This window comes from Microtus oregoni, unplaced genomic scaffold, assembly GCF_018167655.1.
Source record: "Microtus oregoni isolate MIOR12 unplaced genomic scaffold, Mior012 000099F_ref0000060, whole genome shotgun sequence".
NCBI classification, from domain to species: domain Eukaryota; kingdom Metazoa; phylum Chordata; class Mammalia; order Rodentia; family Cricetidae; genus Microtus; species Microtus oregoni.
Window position 1 is genome coordinate 662,890 of NW_024544712.1, and position 15,440 is coordinate 678,329.

The 15,440-nt window shown below is 41.5% G+C and overlaps 2 pseudogenes; one reads left to right on the forward strand and one right to left on the reverse strand.

Moving 5' to 3' along the window:
* Positions 1-2,692: 2,692 nt before the first annotated feature.
* Positions 2,693-7,750, reverse strand: LOC121443064 (annotated as a pseudogene).
* A 129-nt stretch (positions 7,751-7,879) lies between these two features.
* LOC121443065 overlaps positions 7,880-15,440 on the forward strand; it is a 47,847-nt pseudogene continuing 40,286 nt past the window's right edge.

Here is a 15,440-nt window from a genome sequence, read left to right on the forward strand (position 1 = left end):
GTATGAGTTGAAAAAAATATATATACATGTATGAAGTTGTCAAGCAATAAAAGTTATTTAAAAGTAGAGAAGATAGTCGGGCGATGGTAGTGCATGCCTTTAATCCCAGCACTCGGGAGGCAGAGGCAGGCGGATCTCTCTGAGTTCGAGGCCAGTCTTGACTACAAGAGCTAGTTCCAGGCTCCAATGCTAAAGAGAAATCCTGTGTTGGAAAAAAAGTGAAGGCATGTGTGTATATGTAGAAAGAACACACCACCTTTATCATCACCATTCATGTACTTCTTGACCCAATGCAACATGGTTTGGACATGCAGCAGTGCCAAAAGTGCTTCTGCTAAGGTCATAGATGACAAGTTAACATTCTTCATTGACTCTTCATCAGCATTTGATACAGTTTCTCTGGTTTTAAACACATAGTCTTAAATTCTGTCACACCTATTCCAGGCTTTGGGCAGAAACATTTACCATAATTAACTGTAAAATTTCTTCACATATTTCTCCTAGTCCTCTTGTTCTTCTTTCTAAAATTAGAACAACTTGTGAATTGATGAAAAAGTGCTCATAGGAAATTTAAGTAATACAAAAAAATAGGCTAGAGAAATGGGCCAGCCATTAAAGGTTAAGGCTCATAACCAGTAGTAATACATAAAAGTAAAGGAAGAAAGCAAAACCATTACCTTAAAATATCATAGTCCAAGACAGTAATTGTTAACATTAACTGAGCACTCCAGACATCTCCCAGTGAATAAGTCAATACAACTAAGTTTTTCCAATGGATGATACACTAGTGGGCAACATTTTTCTTTCCCTTGGATTATGTTTTCCTTCAGTCTAGATATCTAGATATCTTCTTTTGTTTCCTTTCTATGTTTACATGCCTTGCTGTAGCTCTAGAAAGTGTGGACTTAAAGCACTAGTGGTGGTGATGGAAATAGTTACTAGGAGGGTTTGAACTCTCCTACTTTCCTTATTTATGGTACAATATATTTCTAATTTATTTTGTTGTGACTTAACTGTGATTTTTTACCTGCCCTTTTCCTTTTCTCAGGCACTGGACATCAATTGTGAAATCATACTAATTCCAGAAATCCCAAAATTTCATTGCAAATCTCCAGTCTGAGTCTTGTTTTGTTTTTCTTTTCTTCTCGAGACAGGGTTTCTCTGTGTAACTTTGAAGATTGTCCTGGAACTTGTTCTGTAGACTAGGCTGGCCTCAAACCCTCAGAGATCTGTCTTCCTCTGCCTCCCGAGTGCTGGGATTAAAAACATGTGCCACCACTACCTGGCCAGTCTGAGTCTTTCTGATACTCTCATACTTAAGTGGAGAACTCTGAGGGGAGGTGTGTGTGTGTGTGTGTGTGTGTGTGTGTGTGTGTGAGAGAGAGAGAGAGAGAGAGAGAGAGAGAGAGAGAGAGAGAAGACGAATATTCCCCAAAATGCTCCCTTCTTGGGACAACATGTTAAGCTTGCCATCCACTTTGTTGTACCTCAATGATCTGTGTTCTTGTAGCTCCAGTAATTATTTGTCCACTTGTGGAAAGTGTTATCAGAATAGGCATGCTTAGAAGCTGACAGATTCCCATAATGGCCTCTAGACTGAGGGAGACTATGGTGGGAAAGATCATGTTGAATTCATAAGAACTTCGCCTTCCAAAAAGCCAGTAATCTCCATCTCCCTTCTTAAACAAAATTTCCCTGCCTTGGAATTGAATGTGTTGCACAGCATTTGAGATTGTGAAGAAACAGTTGAGTCAATTAGGGGGATATCAGCAGTCACAGAAACAACTTCATATAGCATTCTTGTGTGTGTGCATGAAAATTTAAGCCCTGCTTGCTCAAACTACTCTAACTTGGGTTCCTTGTTGGCATCTACAATTCTGTCTGCTGCCAAAAGAGATATAGCTCAAAATGAACATAAACATATGATCCTCTTCACTAATGTTTCTGTAATCCTCTCCCATGTCTGTCATTTGTACACTGTCCACTCATTTATGTCACAACATGTTTTTTTCCTGAATTCTCTACTCACATTGCAATACTCTAGGACTATTGTATTTTAAATGTCCCTCAGATCTTTCCATATCTTCTGCCACTATATTTTGCCACTCTTTATCTGGACTGCTGAAATAGTTCTTGTATCAGTTATTTTTCTGTTGCTGTGATAAAATACCATGACCCCAAGCAAATTATTGAAGGAAGGGTTTATTTTGGCTTACAGTTCCAGAGGTGGGGTCCATAATGGAAGGGGAGGCATGGCAAAAGGTGGGCCAGAGCAGAAAACTGAGTGAACTTATCTGTAACCACAAACACATATTAAAGAGAGTGAACTGGAAGTGGGGTGAGAGCATAAGTGGGGTACTCCAGTGATATACTTCCTCCAGCAAGAACATACCTCCTGAAAGTTCTATAACCTTCACAAACAGCACCACTAACTGGGGAACAAGTGTTCAAATATCTGAGCTTTTGGGGGACATTTCTCATTCAAACAATTGTGTTCTCTCTATATTTCCTCTGGACTATCTTTAATACATTCTCCAAAGTAATAGGTTTTCCGAATGTCTTAAAGAAAAGAGTCATGTTTGTTCTATGCTTGAAAATAGCTCATGGGAATCCTGTGAGCTGGCCCAGTCAGGTTAGTCCCACCTACCTTTCCTAACCCTACTGCATATTCTCACTCATCTATGGTTCCTAGCTACAAATCTTCAGATATGAGTATAGATTCTCTTAGTCCACAGATGGTGGTTTTGGCAGAAGCATCATGTGCAGGAAAGACAAATCCATAACCAGAATAAGTGTCTACTCCAGTAAGGACAAAGTGTTGTCCTTTCCATGGAGGAAGTGGTCCAATATAGTCAACCTGCCACCAATCACTGGCTAGTCACCCCAGGGAATTGTGCCATATCTGGGGCTCAGTGTTTGTCTCTGCTGTTGGCAAATATGGCACTCAGCAGCTATAGCCAGGTCAGCCTTGGTAAGTTGAAGTCCATGATATTGAGCCCACGCATAACCCTCATCTCTGCCAAAATGGCCACTTTGTTCATGGGTCCATTATCTGGGGAGGGAGGATGACTATCCATAAAATAAGCCATCCTATCTACTTGATTATCAAGAGCTGCTTCTCTAATGAAGCCACCTTTAATGAGCATTTACATGGGACACAGTTATCTTCACATCCTTTGCCCACTTAGATCTATCTACATACTTATCCCCCAGATGTCTTTCTCACCAATTTTCCAATCATATTCTTTCCAACTCCCTGACCATTGAGCCAATCTGTTGACTACAACCCATGAATCAGTGAACAATTGAACGTTTGTCCATTTCTCCTTCCAAACAAAATGTACGACCATGTGTACTGCCCAAGTTCTCTCCACTATAAAGATTTCCCTTCACAGTGTTTTTCATGGGTATCCCAGAAAAGGGTTGCAATGTTGCAGCTGTCCACTTTGAGTTGGTGCCTACATAATGCACAGAACTATCAGTCAACCAAGCCCTAGTCTCTTCCTCAGTCAACCAATCATAGAGCACACCCCCAAGAGGCTAGAAGTACATGCTAAGCAGCAGACAGCATTGCAATGGGAATAGAAACCAGAGGCATTTAGGAAACTTCTTCATGTAACTTGCTTGTGCCCTCAGGACCTCCTCAGGCCCGATCACATATGCATCACTTCCCTTTGAAAAGTGATGTTTACTGTACATGCCTTACTTTAGGACTTGGTGGGTCAGATAACACCCAGCTTATGATGGGCAGCTCAGGTTGCATAGTAATTTGGTGACCCATTGTCAAATGTTCAGTTTCTACTATGGCCTCATAGCAGGCTGTCTTTCAAAGGGAGAGTAGTTGTCTATATATGATGGTAGAGACTTGCTCCAAAACCCAAAGGTCTATTTTGTGATTCACCTATAAGAGCCTTCCAAAGACTCCAACAGCATCCCTATCTACCACCAACACCTCAAGTACCATTGGATCTGCTGGATCATAGCAGGCTAGACCTGTAGAAGAGCCTGCTCCTGTTGCAGGCCACATGCAATGATAGCAGCTTTGCAAGTCACTTGGTATATGGGCCAGAGTAACAAACACCCTAGTGAGGAATGTGCTGCCTCCAGAATCCAAATAGGCCAGTAAATGTTGTGCTTCTTTCTTGGTGGTGGGAGGGGCCAAGTGCAATAATTTATCTGAAACCTCAAGGTCGACCCCCAGTGACACACATCTTCCAATAAGGCCACACCTACTCCAACAAGGCCATGCCTTGTAACTGTGCCACTCCCTATGAGCCTATGGGGGTCATCTGCATTTTATACCCCTTTCTTAAAGTCCTACCCTATGTTTTAATTGTTGTGAAGAGACACCATGACCACAGCAGCTCATATAAATGAGAACATTTAATTGGGATGGTCTGCTTCCATTTGCAGCAGTTCAGTCCATCATCATCATGGTGGGGAGTGTGGTGGTGTGCAGGCAGACATGGTGCTGGAGCTGAGAGCGCTACATCTTGCAGGCGACAGCAAGTCGACTGAGACACTGGGTGGCATCCTGAGTATAGGAAACCCCAAAACCCACCTCCACCATGACACACTTCCCCAACAAGGCCATACCCACCTCAACAAAGCCACACTTATTAATAGTGCCAGTATCTATGAGATTATGGGGGCCAATTACATTCAAACTACCACAGCCCCTTACCAATTTCCTAAATTATAAGGGTATGCCAAACAAAACGCACATGTCAGAAGATTCAAATCTAACGTCTACAAGTGAGAGGAAACATGCAACATTTGTCTTTTCAGGTCTGGGTGACCTCACTCAGGATGGTTGTTTCCAGCTCCATTTGTTTACCTGTGATTTTTTTTAAACTGTAAGTTTTATAATTTCATTAATCTTAACAGCCGAATACTAGTCTAATATGTAAATATACCACATGTTAATTAGCTATCCATCAGTTGATGAACATTTAGGATGTTTTCATTTCCTAGCCATTGTGAATAGAACAGAATGAACATGGATAAAGAGATATCTCTATAGTAAGATACAGCCCAAGAGTGATTTGTCTATATCTTGTGATAGATATTTCTAGCTTTTTGAAGAACCTCCACACTGATTCCATAGTGACCACACAAGCTTTCATTCCCAACAGCAGTGAATAAGTGTTCCAACTTCCAAACATCCATGCTAGCACATTCTATCATTTGGATTTTGTATTTTACCCATTCTTCCTGGGGTAAGATAAAATCTCAAAGTAGTTTGGATTTGCATTTTCCTGATAACTAGGAATGTTGAACATTTTAAAAAATGTTTCTCAGCTATTTGCATTTTATCTTTTGAGAACTATCCTTTTAGTTTCAAGCCACATCTTTGTTTTTCCCCTTGATGTTTAGTTTTTCAGTTCTTTGTATCTTCTAAGCACTAATCCTCTGTCAGATGTATATAGCTGGTAAAGATGTTTTCCCACTCTGTAGGCTAACTCTTCACTCAAATGATAATGCTCTTTCTGGTAGAGAAACTATTTTGTTTCATGAGGGCCCATTTGTTAATTGTTGATCTTTTTGTTTGTTTTCATGATGGGTTTCTCTGTGTAGTACTGGTTGTCTTGGAACTCGCTCTGTAGACCAGGCTGGCCCCCAACTCAAAGAGATCCACCTGCCTCTGCCTCCGGAGTGCTGGGTGTAAGGCATGAGTCAGCACTACCTGGCTAATTGCTGCACTATGGGGATCCTGTTCCTGCTGAAGTGAGTTCAAGAATATTCCCTACATTATCCTCTATCAGATTCAGGGTCCTGGGTTTTATGGAAGGTCTTTTATCCACTTGGAGCTGAGTTCTCTGCAGGACGAGTCTGTTTCATGCCAGTATCATGCTGTTTTTATCACAGTCATGCTGTAGTTTAACTTTAACCCTGAGATGGCGATACGTCCAACAGGGTTTGGATTGTTCAGGATAATTTGCCCTTTTGTGTTTCCATATAATTTAAGATTAATTTTTCAGTTTCAGTGAAGAATTGCCTTCAACTTTTGATGGGGATTGCACTGAATCTATAGATTGCTTTTGGAAGGATGGCCATTTTCACAATATTAATTCTACGGCATGGGAGATCTTTAATCTTAATCTTATTCGATTTCCTTTTAAGCAACTTAAAGTTTTCATTGTGTAAGTCTTTCACATCTTTGGCTAGATTTATTCCTAGATACTTTACTTTATGGAATATTGTGAATGCAATTGTTTCCCTGATTTTTTTTCCTGTATGCTTGTCACCTGTGTATAGGAAGGGTACTGATTTTTGTGTTCTGCTACTTTGATTAATATACCTATCAGCTGTAGATTTCTGGTGGAGTCATTAGGGGTCTTTTATAAATAGAAACATATTATCTATCAATAAAAATACTTTGAAAATAATTTTTGAGACAGCCTTTCTCTGTGTAACAACCCTGGATGTTTTGAAACTATGTAGCCCAGGCTGGCCTCGAACTCACAGAGATCTGCTACCTCTGCCTCATCAATTCTGGGATTAAAGGCATAAGCCACCAGCCTCCATCTTGAATATGCATTTTAAAGTATGTCAATATAAATCTCTGAATTTTCTCAGTGTCTGTTGAAATGTTTCTCTTTTGTCTCCAATTTTATTAATTTGGATTCTCTTTTTTTGGTTAATTTGGGACAGGTTTGTTAATCTTGTTAAACTTTTAAAGAACCAGCTTTCTGTTTCATAGATTATTTGTATTGTTTTTTATATTTCAATAAGTTTGGTTTTGATTATCTGTTTGGTATGGGAGTTGCTTCTTTCTGTCTATGTGTTTTTTTCATTGGTTAGTGAATAAAGGAACTGCTTTGACCTATACCAAGACAGAACTTAGCTAGGTGAGGAAAACTAAACTGAATGCTGGGAGAAAGAAGGCAGAGAAGCCATGTAGTCCCGCCAGAGACAGATGCCAGAACTTTACCAGAGGATGAGAATTTGTGGAATCCTTCCAGACTAATGTGGTTTGATGGACCAGGATCCCCTGAAAAATCACCAGGACACCCCAAAAAATATTCACCCAACAAAAAGCAGGAAGCAATTTGGAGAGAACTATGCCCAAATTCCCAAATATTATTTATAAATGTTTGTTTACATTTAAAGGGGGATGTGCTATAGAGATGGATATTTTGCATTGGTATGGCTCTTGGTTTATTGATACAAATTTAAGATCAATTTTGTTATATATTTCTGCTCTTGATTAAGGTATTGTATTTATGAATCTCATTTAAAAATGTATGTATAATTAAGGAATATGGGTTAATAGATAATCATCTATAATAGTCAAGCCTATAGTCATGTTAGTTAGGTTTTCTAGATATATAGAGTTATATTTTAGTTAGATAGATAATCTTCAAATTTTTCAAAGACCTTCAGAATATGGCATTTAAAATGTTTTAGGAACTTGGGACTTTTTATGACTATGAGACAGATTTGCTCCTGACAGCACCAATTAATTCAAGAGAAAGATGGGCATTGAGGCTCCTTATGGAGTTTCCTAGCCATTTGGGCAAGAAACTGTGCTTGCCTGGAATGCTTGATGGTATGCTGTATTAATTTGACATGCAGGACCCACAGAAAAATGACTGCTGATGCTGCCTAAAGAAGGTGAGACAGTCCTTTGGGGTTCCTACTTCATGAAAGAGTCTGCCAGACATTCTGCAGGACACAGAAAAAAGTGACTGACAAACTGTCAATACAGAGCCAGGCGGTGGTGGCGCACGCCTTTAATTCTAGCACTTGGGAGGCAGAGGCAGGCGGATCTCTGTGAATTCGAGGCCAGCCTGGTCTACAAGAGCTAGTTCCAGGACAGGCTCCAAAACCACAGAGAAACCCTCTCTCGAAAAACCAAAAGAAAAAAAAAAGAACAATGGTCCACTACATTTGGTGACATTATACTGACTTGACAAAATGATCAGGAGGCAGCAACCACCTTAGATTTGTTAGTAATGCTTATGTACATCACAGGATGGGAAATAAACCCAGTCAAAATTCAAGGGCCTTCTACCTCAGTGAAATTCTTAGGAAACCACTGGCGTGGGGCATGTAGAGATATTCCTTCTAAGGTAAAGGGTAAGTTATTGCACCTGGCCCCTCCCACCACCAAGAAAGAAGCACACCACTTACTGGGCCTATAGATTCTGGAGGCAGCTCATTCCTCACTAGGGTGTGTTACTCCAGACCATATGTCAAGTGACTCATAAAGCTGCTAGCTTTGCGTGGGACTCGGAACAAGAGAAGGCTCTTTAACAGGTCCAGGCTGCTCTACCACTTGGACCATATGACCTAGAAAACCTGATGGTATTTTAGGTATTGGTGGCAGATAGGGATGCTGTTTGGAGCTTTTGGCTGTGACAAATCACAGAAGAGACCTTTGGGATTTGGGGGCAAGGCTCTTCTACCATCTTCTGCAGACAACTATTCTCCCTTTGAGAATAAACATTTGACAGTGGACCACCAAGTTATCATTCAACCTGAGCTGCCCATCATGAGCTGGGCATTTCTTGATCCACCAAGTCATACAGCAGCAATGCGTTATCAAATGACAGTGGTACATATGTGATCGGGCCTGAGCAGGTCCTGAAGGCACAAACAAGTCACATGAAGAATCACATAAGGAAGTTTCCTAAATGCCTCTGGTTTCTCCTCCTGTTACAATGGCTTCTGTTCCCAAACTTGCCCCTGATGGGGTGTGCCTTATGATCGGTTGACTGAGGAGGAGAGGACTAGGGCTCTGCATACCATGCAGGCAGCACCCAGAAGTAGACAGCTGCAGCATTACAACCCCTTTCTGGGGTGACCCTGAAAGCCATAGGTGAAGGTACATCTTCATTGTGGGAAAATGCTGAGCGGTACACATGGTTGTACATTTTGTTTGGAAGAAGAAATTGCTACATGTATGATTGTTCACCAAGTCATGGCTGTAGCCCATGGATTGCCTGGGTGGTCAGGGGCTCGGAAAGAATGTGATTGGAAAATTGGTGGGTGAGAAAGATAGCTGGGGTAGAAGAATGTGGCTAGATCTCTCTAAATGGCAAAGGATGTGGAGGTACTTGTGTCTGAGAGGCGACTTCAGCAGAGGAGTTCAGTAATCAGTCAGCCTCCTTCCCCAGCCATCCCTGTCATCGCCCAATGGGCTCATGAGCAAAGTGACCATGACGGCAGACATGGAGGTTATGCATGGGCTCAACAACATGGACTTCTGCTCACTAAGCCTGTCCTGGCTACAGCTGCTGCTGAATGTCTGATCTGCCAGCAACAGAGACCAACATTAAGCCCCCAAGGTGGCACCATTCCCAGGGGTGACCAGTCAGCAGCCTGATGGAAGGCTGGCTACTTTGGACACTTCCTTTATGGAAAGAGCAACAGTTTCGCCTTCCTGGTTATGGATTTGCCTTTCCTGGTGCTTTTGCCAAAATTACCACCCATGAACTTGCAAAATGCCTTACTCACCATCACAGTATTCCACACAGTATTACTTCTGATAAAGAACTCACCTGCCAGCCGGAGAAGTGTAACAGTGGGCCAATGTTCATAAAATCTTCTGGTCTTACTATAGTCCCCACCAGCTGACTTGATAAGAATGATGGAATGTCCTTTGGAAGGCACAGCTACAGTACCAATTAGGTGGCAGCAGCCTGGAGGGCTATGGCAGGCAGTGTATGCTTTGAATCGGCATCCAATATATGGTATGGTATGGTATGGTATGGTATGGTATGGTATGGTATGGCTTCTCCCATAGTCAGGATTCATGGGTCCAGGAATCAAGGGGTAGAAATGGGAATGATTTCATTCACTATCATTCCTAGGGACCAACTAGAAAAATCTTTGATTCTTGTTCCTGTGTCTTTAATTTCTGTTAGCCTAGAAGTATTAGTTCCAGATGGGGTTGGGGGATGGGGGAGTAAGGAGAATTCCTGTTAGGAGACACAGCGAACATTCCACTGACTCAGACATCCCCCACCCCCTTGGCCAGTTTTGGCTTCTTATGCCCTTAAGAAAGAAATGACAGTGTTAAGAGGGGTGATTGAACCACACTACCAGGGGGAAATTAGACCCCTTCTCCACAATGGAGGTAAGAAAGAATATGTATATCTGGGATGCAGGAGAGGTTTTAGGGTGTCTCGTGGTGTTACCATGCCCTGTGATTAAAGTCAACGGAAAACAATCCACCCTAATCAAAGCAGGATGACAAAGGACACAGAGCCTTCAGGAATGAAGGTATGGGTCACTCCTAAAGGAAAAGAACCAAGAACTACTGAGGTGCTTGCTAAGGGTGGAGGAAGTACAGAATGGGGTAGAGGAAGGTAACTCTAAATAGCAGCTAAGGACACGTGACCAGTTGTAGAAGTGAGGATTATGATTAGCATGAGTGTTTCTGTGCTGTTTTGTTAAGAATGTGTTTGTACATATATTAAGTAGATGTTTGTGTTTCCTTTCCTCTATTTCTTTACCACCTTGTATAATATATCTGAGATAATATCAATGGTCATCATATTAAGTTTTGATATGCTAAAAGAACATTGTCATCCATTCTAAAATATATAGTGCATGTGTGGTTGTACATGGGGAATTATATCATGCTAGACAGAGTTATGACCTGTTATTGTTATTTTTGGAAATACAGCATGATATAAGATGCGATTGTATGTCAAGCTGACAATGAGTTGACTTGTGATGACTAACCTTGGTTGTCAGCTAGACTACACTTGGAATCAACCAAAACCCAAGAAACTAGGCATGCTTGTGAAAGAATTTCTTGATTGGATCATTTGCAGTTCGAAGATGAACCCCATATCTGTACCACACCTTCTAGTGTCAGCCCACACTAAAGGGCATGGAAGAGGGGGGAAGCTTTTGCTTTTTGCCTGCTTGCCCTCGATTTTGCTGGCAAGTTCATCTGTCTTGCTGCTGAGGCGTTCTTTCTCTAGTATTAATATCTACTTCTTCAAGATTGTGACCCAGGCTGACTCAGCTCTGGGAATTCTCTCCTACTCCAGCACCAGATTGGGGCTGCTGAGACATCCAGCCTTGTGAACTTAAAGAACTGGCAAATTCCTGGTCTTTCCTCTGTGACACAGCCATTGGTGGACAAACTGGACCACAGCCTGTAAGCCTCTCTACTAAATCCCACATACATGCCTGTTACACTCTCTAACAGTTCTGGAGAGAGCCCTGACTAATACATGTACTTTCTACAGTTTCTGTTGCTGTTAGCATCCAACTTTAATCCATTGTTGTCAGATAGAACATAGGGTGTGATTTCAAGGTTCTTTTATTTATTGAGACTTGCTTTTGTGTCCTAATGTGTGGTTGATCTTGGGGAAAGTTCCATGGGATGCTGAAAAGAACATGTATTATTTAGAGTTTGGATGTGATGTCCATTTGATTTCAGATGTCATTTAACGCCAAAGTTTCTCGGTTTGGTGGTTTTTCTTTTCTGGATTACATGAATATTGATGAGATTGAGGTCTTGAAATTGCCGCTACCACTGTGTTTATATCAATCTGTTATTATAGATCTAAAAGTATTTCTTTATGAAATTGAGTGCTTCTGCGTTTGGTGTGTATAGACTTAGAATTGTAATGTACTGTTGATGGATCTTTCTGTTAATGAGTATGAACTATTCCTCTTTATTTTACCTGTCTGGTGTAGGTTTTAAGTCTGTTTGGTCAGAAATTGTAAAGCACAATGCCACGTCTGCTTTTCGCGCTATTTGTTACAATACGCACCTGTACTATGTGACGGTTCGCGAGTCTCAGGCAAGGGCCTGGAGATTTAAACACACACGCACACAGACAGAGACACAGGGACACGAGTCATCCTTGATACAAGAATGCCAACTTTATTGTGTTCAGGGGCGGCTTATGTAGTGCTCTGGCCACACCCCAGCTCTCTGGATCTTTTAGCTGCAGCCACCAGAAACCACTCCCCTGTCTCGTGCACAGAGCAGCTGCAAGCATAGGAAAACAAGTTGTTTACAGGAAATTCAGGGTCTGGGGGGTCCACAGTCCCCACAAGAAATTAGAATAATTCGCCGGGCGGTCGTGGCACATACCTTTAATCCCAGCACTTAGGGAGGCAGAGGCAGATGAATTTCCATGAGTTCGAGGCCAGCCTGGTCTACAGAGTGAGTTCCAGGAGAGCCAGAGCTGAATGGAGAAACCCTATCCCCTGTCTTGAAAAATAAAAAAAAAGAAAAAAGAAAGAAAAAAGGAAATAAATTAGAATAGTTATGCCTGTTTATTTATCTCCCTTTACTTGAAATTCCTTTTATCCTACAATGGTTGATGGTGAAGGTGTTTCTTGGAGGCAGCAAAAGATGGATGTTGTTTTCTGTTTTTATTTATATTCTTTTTTTTTTTCGAGACAGGATTTCTCTTAGCTTTGGAGCCTGTCCTGGAACTTGCACTGAAGACCAGGCTGGTCTCGAACTCACAGAGATCTGCCTGCGTTCTGAGTGCTGGGATTTAAGGTGTGTGCCACCAACCCCTGGCTTTACTTATATTCTTAAATTCAAATATATGTACATCGTTGATTGTTTGTATTATTTTCTTTGTTTCTATTACATTAATTTCTACTTTGGTTTTTATTATTTCTACTGTCTACTTGATTTGAGTTTGTTATTGTTTTTCAAAATTCTTGAGAGTAAGTCACCTATTTGTGCTTTCTGAATTTGTTTGCTTGTATATTTTTTCATCACTAGAAGTCCAATGCACTATCCATTGCGCCACAGAGCCACCTGTATATTTCTGGTTTTGAGACAGTGTCTCACTGTGAAGATCTGGCTGACCTGAAACTCTATATGTAAATCAGGATTGCCTTGAACTCACAAAGATCTACCTACCTCTTCTTCTTGTGTTCTGTAATTAAAGACATGCCACCATACCCAGCTTTCTATCTGACTTTTTTTTAAATATTTATTTATTTATTTATTATGTATACAATGTTCTGCCTACACGTACCCCTGCAGGCCAGAAGAGGGCACCAGGCCTCATTACAGATGGTTGTGAGCCACCATGTGGTTGCTGGGAATTGAACTCAGGACCTTTGAAAGAGCAGGCAATGCTCTTAACCACTGAGCCATCTCTCCAGCCCCTCTATCTGACTTTTATTTTTGTTTTATTTTTTTTTATTTTGAGACAGGGGTTTCTCTCAGTAACAGCTCTGGCTGCCCTGGAGCTCACTCTGTAGAACAGGCTGACCTCAAACTCAGAGGTTTCTTTGCCCTTGCCTCCCAAATGCAAGGATTAGAGACGAGCGCCACTACTGCCCGGCTTCTATTTGATTTGGTAATATAGATATTTACAACTCCAAATTTTCCCCTTAGGACTGCCTTTAATGTGTCCCTGGGGTTTTGTTGCATTATGTTGTGATTTTCATTTAATTCCAGGAATTTAAGATTTTATTTCTTTTTTTTTTTTAAGTTTTTTGAGACGGGGTTTCTCTGTAGCTTTGGGACCTGTCCTGGCACTAGCTCTTGTAAACCAGGCTGGCCTCGAACTCACAGAGATCCGCTTGCCTCTGCCTCCCGAGTGCTGGGATTAAAGGCGTGCAACACCACCGTGAGATTTTATTTCTAACCGGGCAGTTTAATCCCAGCTCTTGGGAGACCGAGGCAGGTAGAGCTCAGTGAGTTTGAGGTCTCTAAGAGCTTGCTCCTTCTAGGTTATAAAGGAGGTTTGACCCTGGGAGTGCCTGTTTACCGGACGCTTGACCTAGGGTGTGGTTGCTGCGCGTCCTGCCTAAACAACAGAATACTTAACTCGGGATGTAATTACTTAATATAATGAAGTTGTAATTGCTGTTTGTTCTTTGTGTCTTGGTAGAGCAGTCTTTTGCCTCCCCCCCCCCCCCCGCCCTTTTGGATTGGGGTATATAAAGCATGTGGAAAGTAAACTCGGGCAGATTCAGTATTCCCTGGGTTGCCCTCCTGACTCTTATGTCTCTGTATTTCTTTTGTATCTCTGTTTATTCTGCCTAACATTTCTAGTTTTTTGTTGTTTTGGTTTTTTGAGACAGGGTTTCTCTGTAGCTTTGGAGCCTGTCCAAAAACTAGTTTTTGTAGACCAGGTCATGAATTTGAGAGGGAATAGTAAGTGAAGGAAGACATGACTATATTTTAATTAAAATAAAAAATAACCAGGCAGGCCGTGATGGTGCGCGCCTTTAATTCCTGCATTTGGGAGGCAGAGGCAGGTCGATCTCTGTGAGTTCGAGGCCAGCCTGGTCTACAAGAGCTAGTTCCAGAACAGGCTCCAAAAACCTGTCTTGAAAAACCAAAAAAAAAAAAGAATTAAAAGGCTAAAATTTACAAAAAGAACAAATAAAATTAAAAAATGGAAAAATAACATGGAAAAATTTATCAAAGACCCTGTTGACCGGTTGAGAGGATTAAAAAAAAAACCATCAAAACTGGTCATCTGAAAGGACAGGGTGTACAGTCTTTCCACATAATTGATCAAGAGAGAAGACACATGGGTTGGAGCAATGGTCCAGTGCATAAGAGCACTTGCTGTTATTCCAGAAGTCCCAAGTTCAATTATCTGCAGCCATGTTAGGCAGCTCACAAGTACCTATAACTCACAGTTCCAGGGGATTTGAAAGCCTGTTATGACACCTAAAGGCATACCCACAGTCTTGCTACATTTGGGAGGCAGAGGCAGGTCGATCTCTGTGTGTACATACGCTGAAGTAAAAATCAAATCTCTCCTGGTGGTGCTGGTGGCACACCTTTAATCCCAACACTAGGGGGGCAGAGTTCAAGGCCAGCCTGATCCACAAAGAATCTTCCAGAATACGGGCTGTTACGCAGAGAAACCTCATATCAAAATGCCAAAACAAAACAAACAAACAAACAACAACAACAAACAGCAAACAAACAGTAACAACCAAGTGTCCTTGGTTGACAAATGGAAAAGAAAACATGGTACACACAATGGAATTCGAATCAGCTGTAAAAAAAAAATTAAGGAAAATATCCTGAGTGAGGTAACCCAGATCCAGAGAGACAAAAACCAAGTGTTCTCTCTTACTTGTAGGTTCTAGCTCCAAGCCTTTAGATATGAACACTTAACACAAAGTAGCCAAAGAAGCCAGGAAAAGCCGGGCTGTGGTGGCGCACGCCTTTAATCCCAGCACTTGAGAGGCAGAGGCAGGCAGATCTCTGTGAGTTCGAGACCAGCCTGGTCTACAAGAGCTAGTTCCAGGACAGGCTCCAAAACCACAGAGAAACCTTGTCTCGAAAAAAAAAAACCCCAAAGAATACAAAGAAGCCAGGAAAGAAGGAGAGGAGAATGAACCCTAGAAAATTGGATAGTGGAAGACAGGTGCTATGAAGTTGGTAGTGAGAATAACGGGGGGATTGTAACTGAGTAGGAGTAAAGAAGGGTAATGGAAAAAAGAGAAATAAATAACACCAAAGATACTTG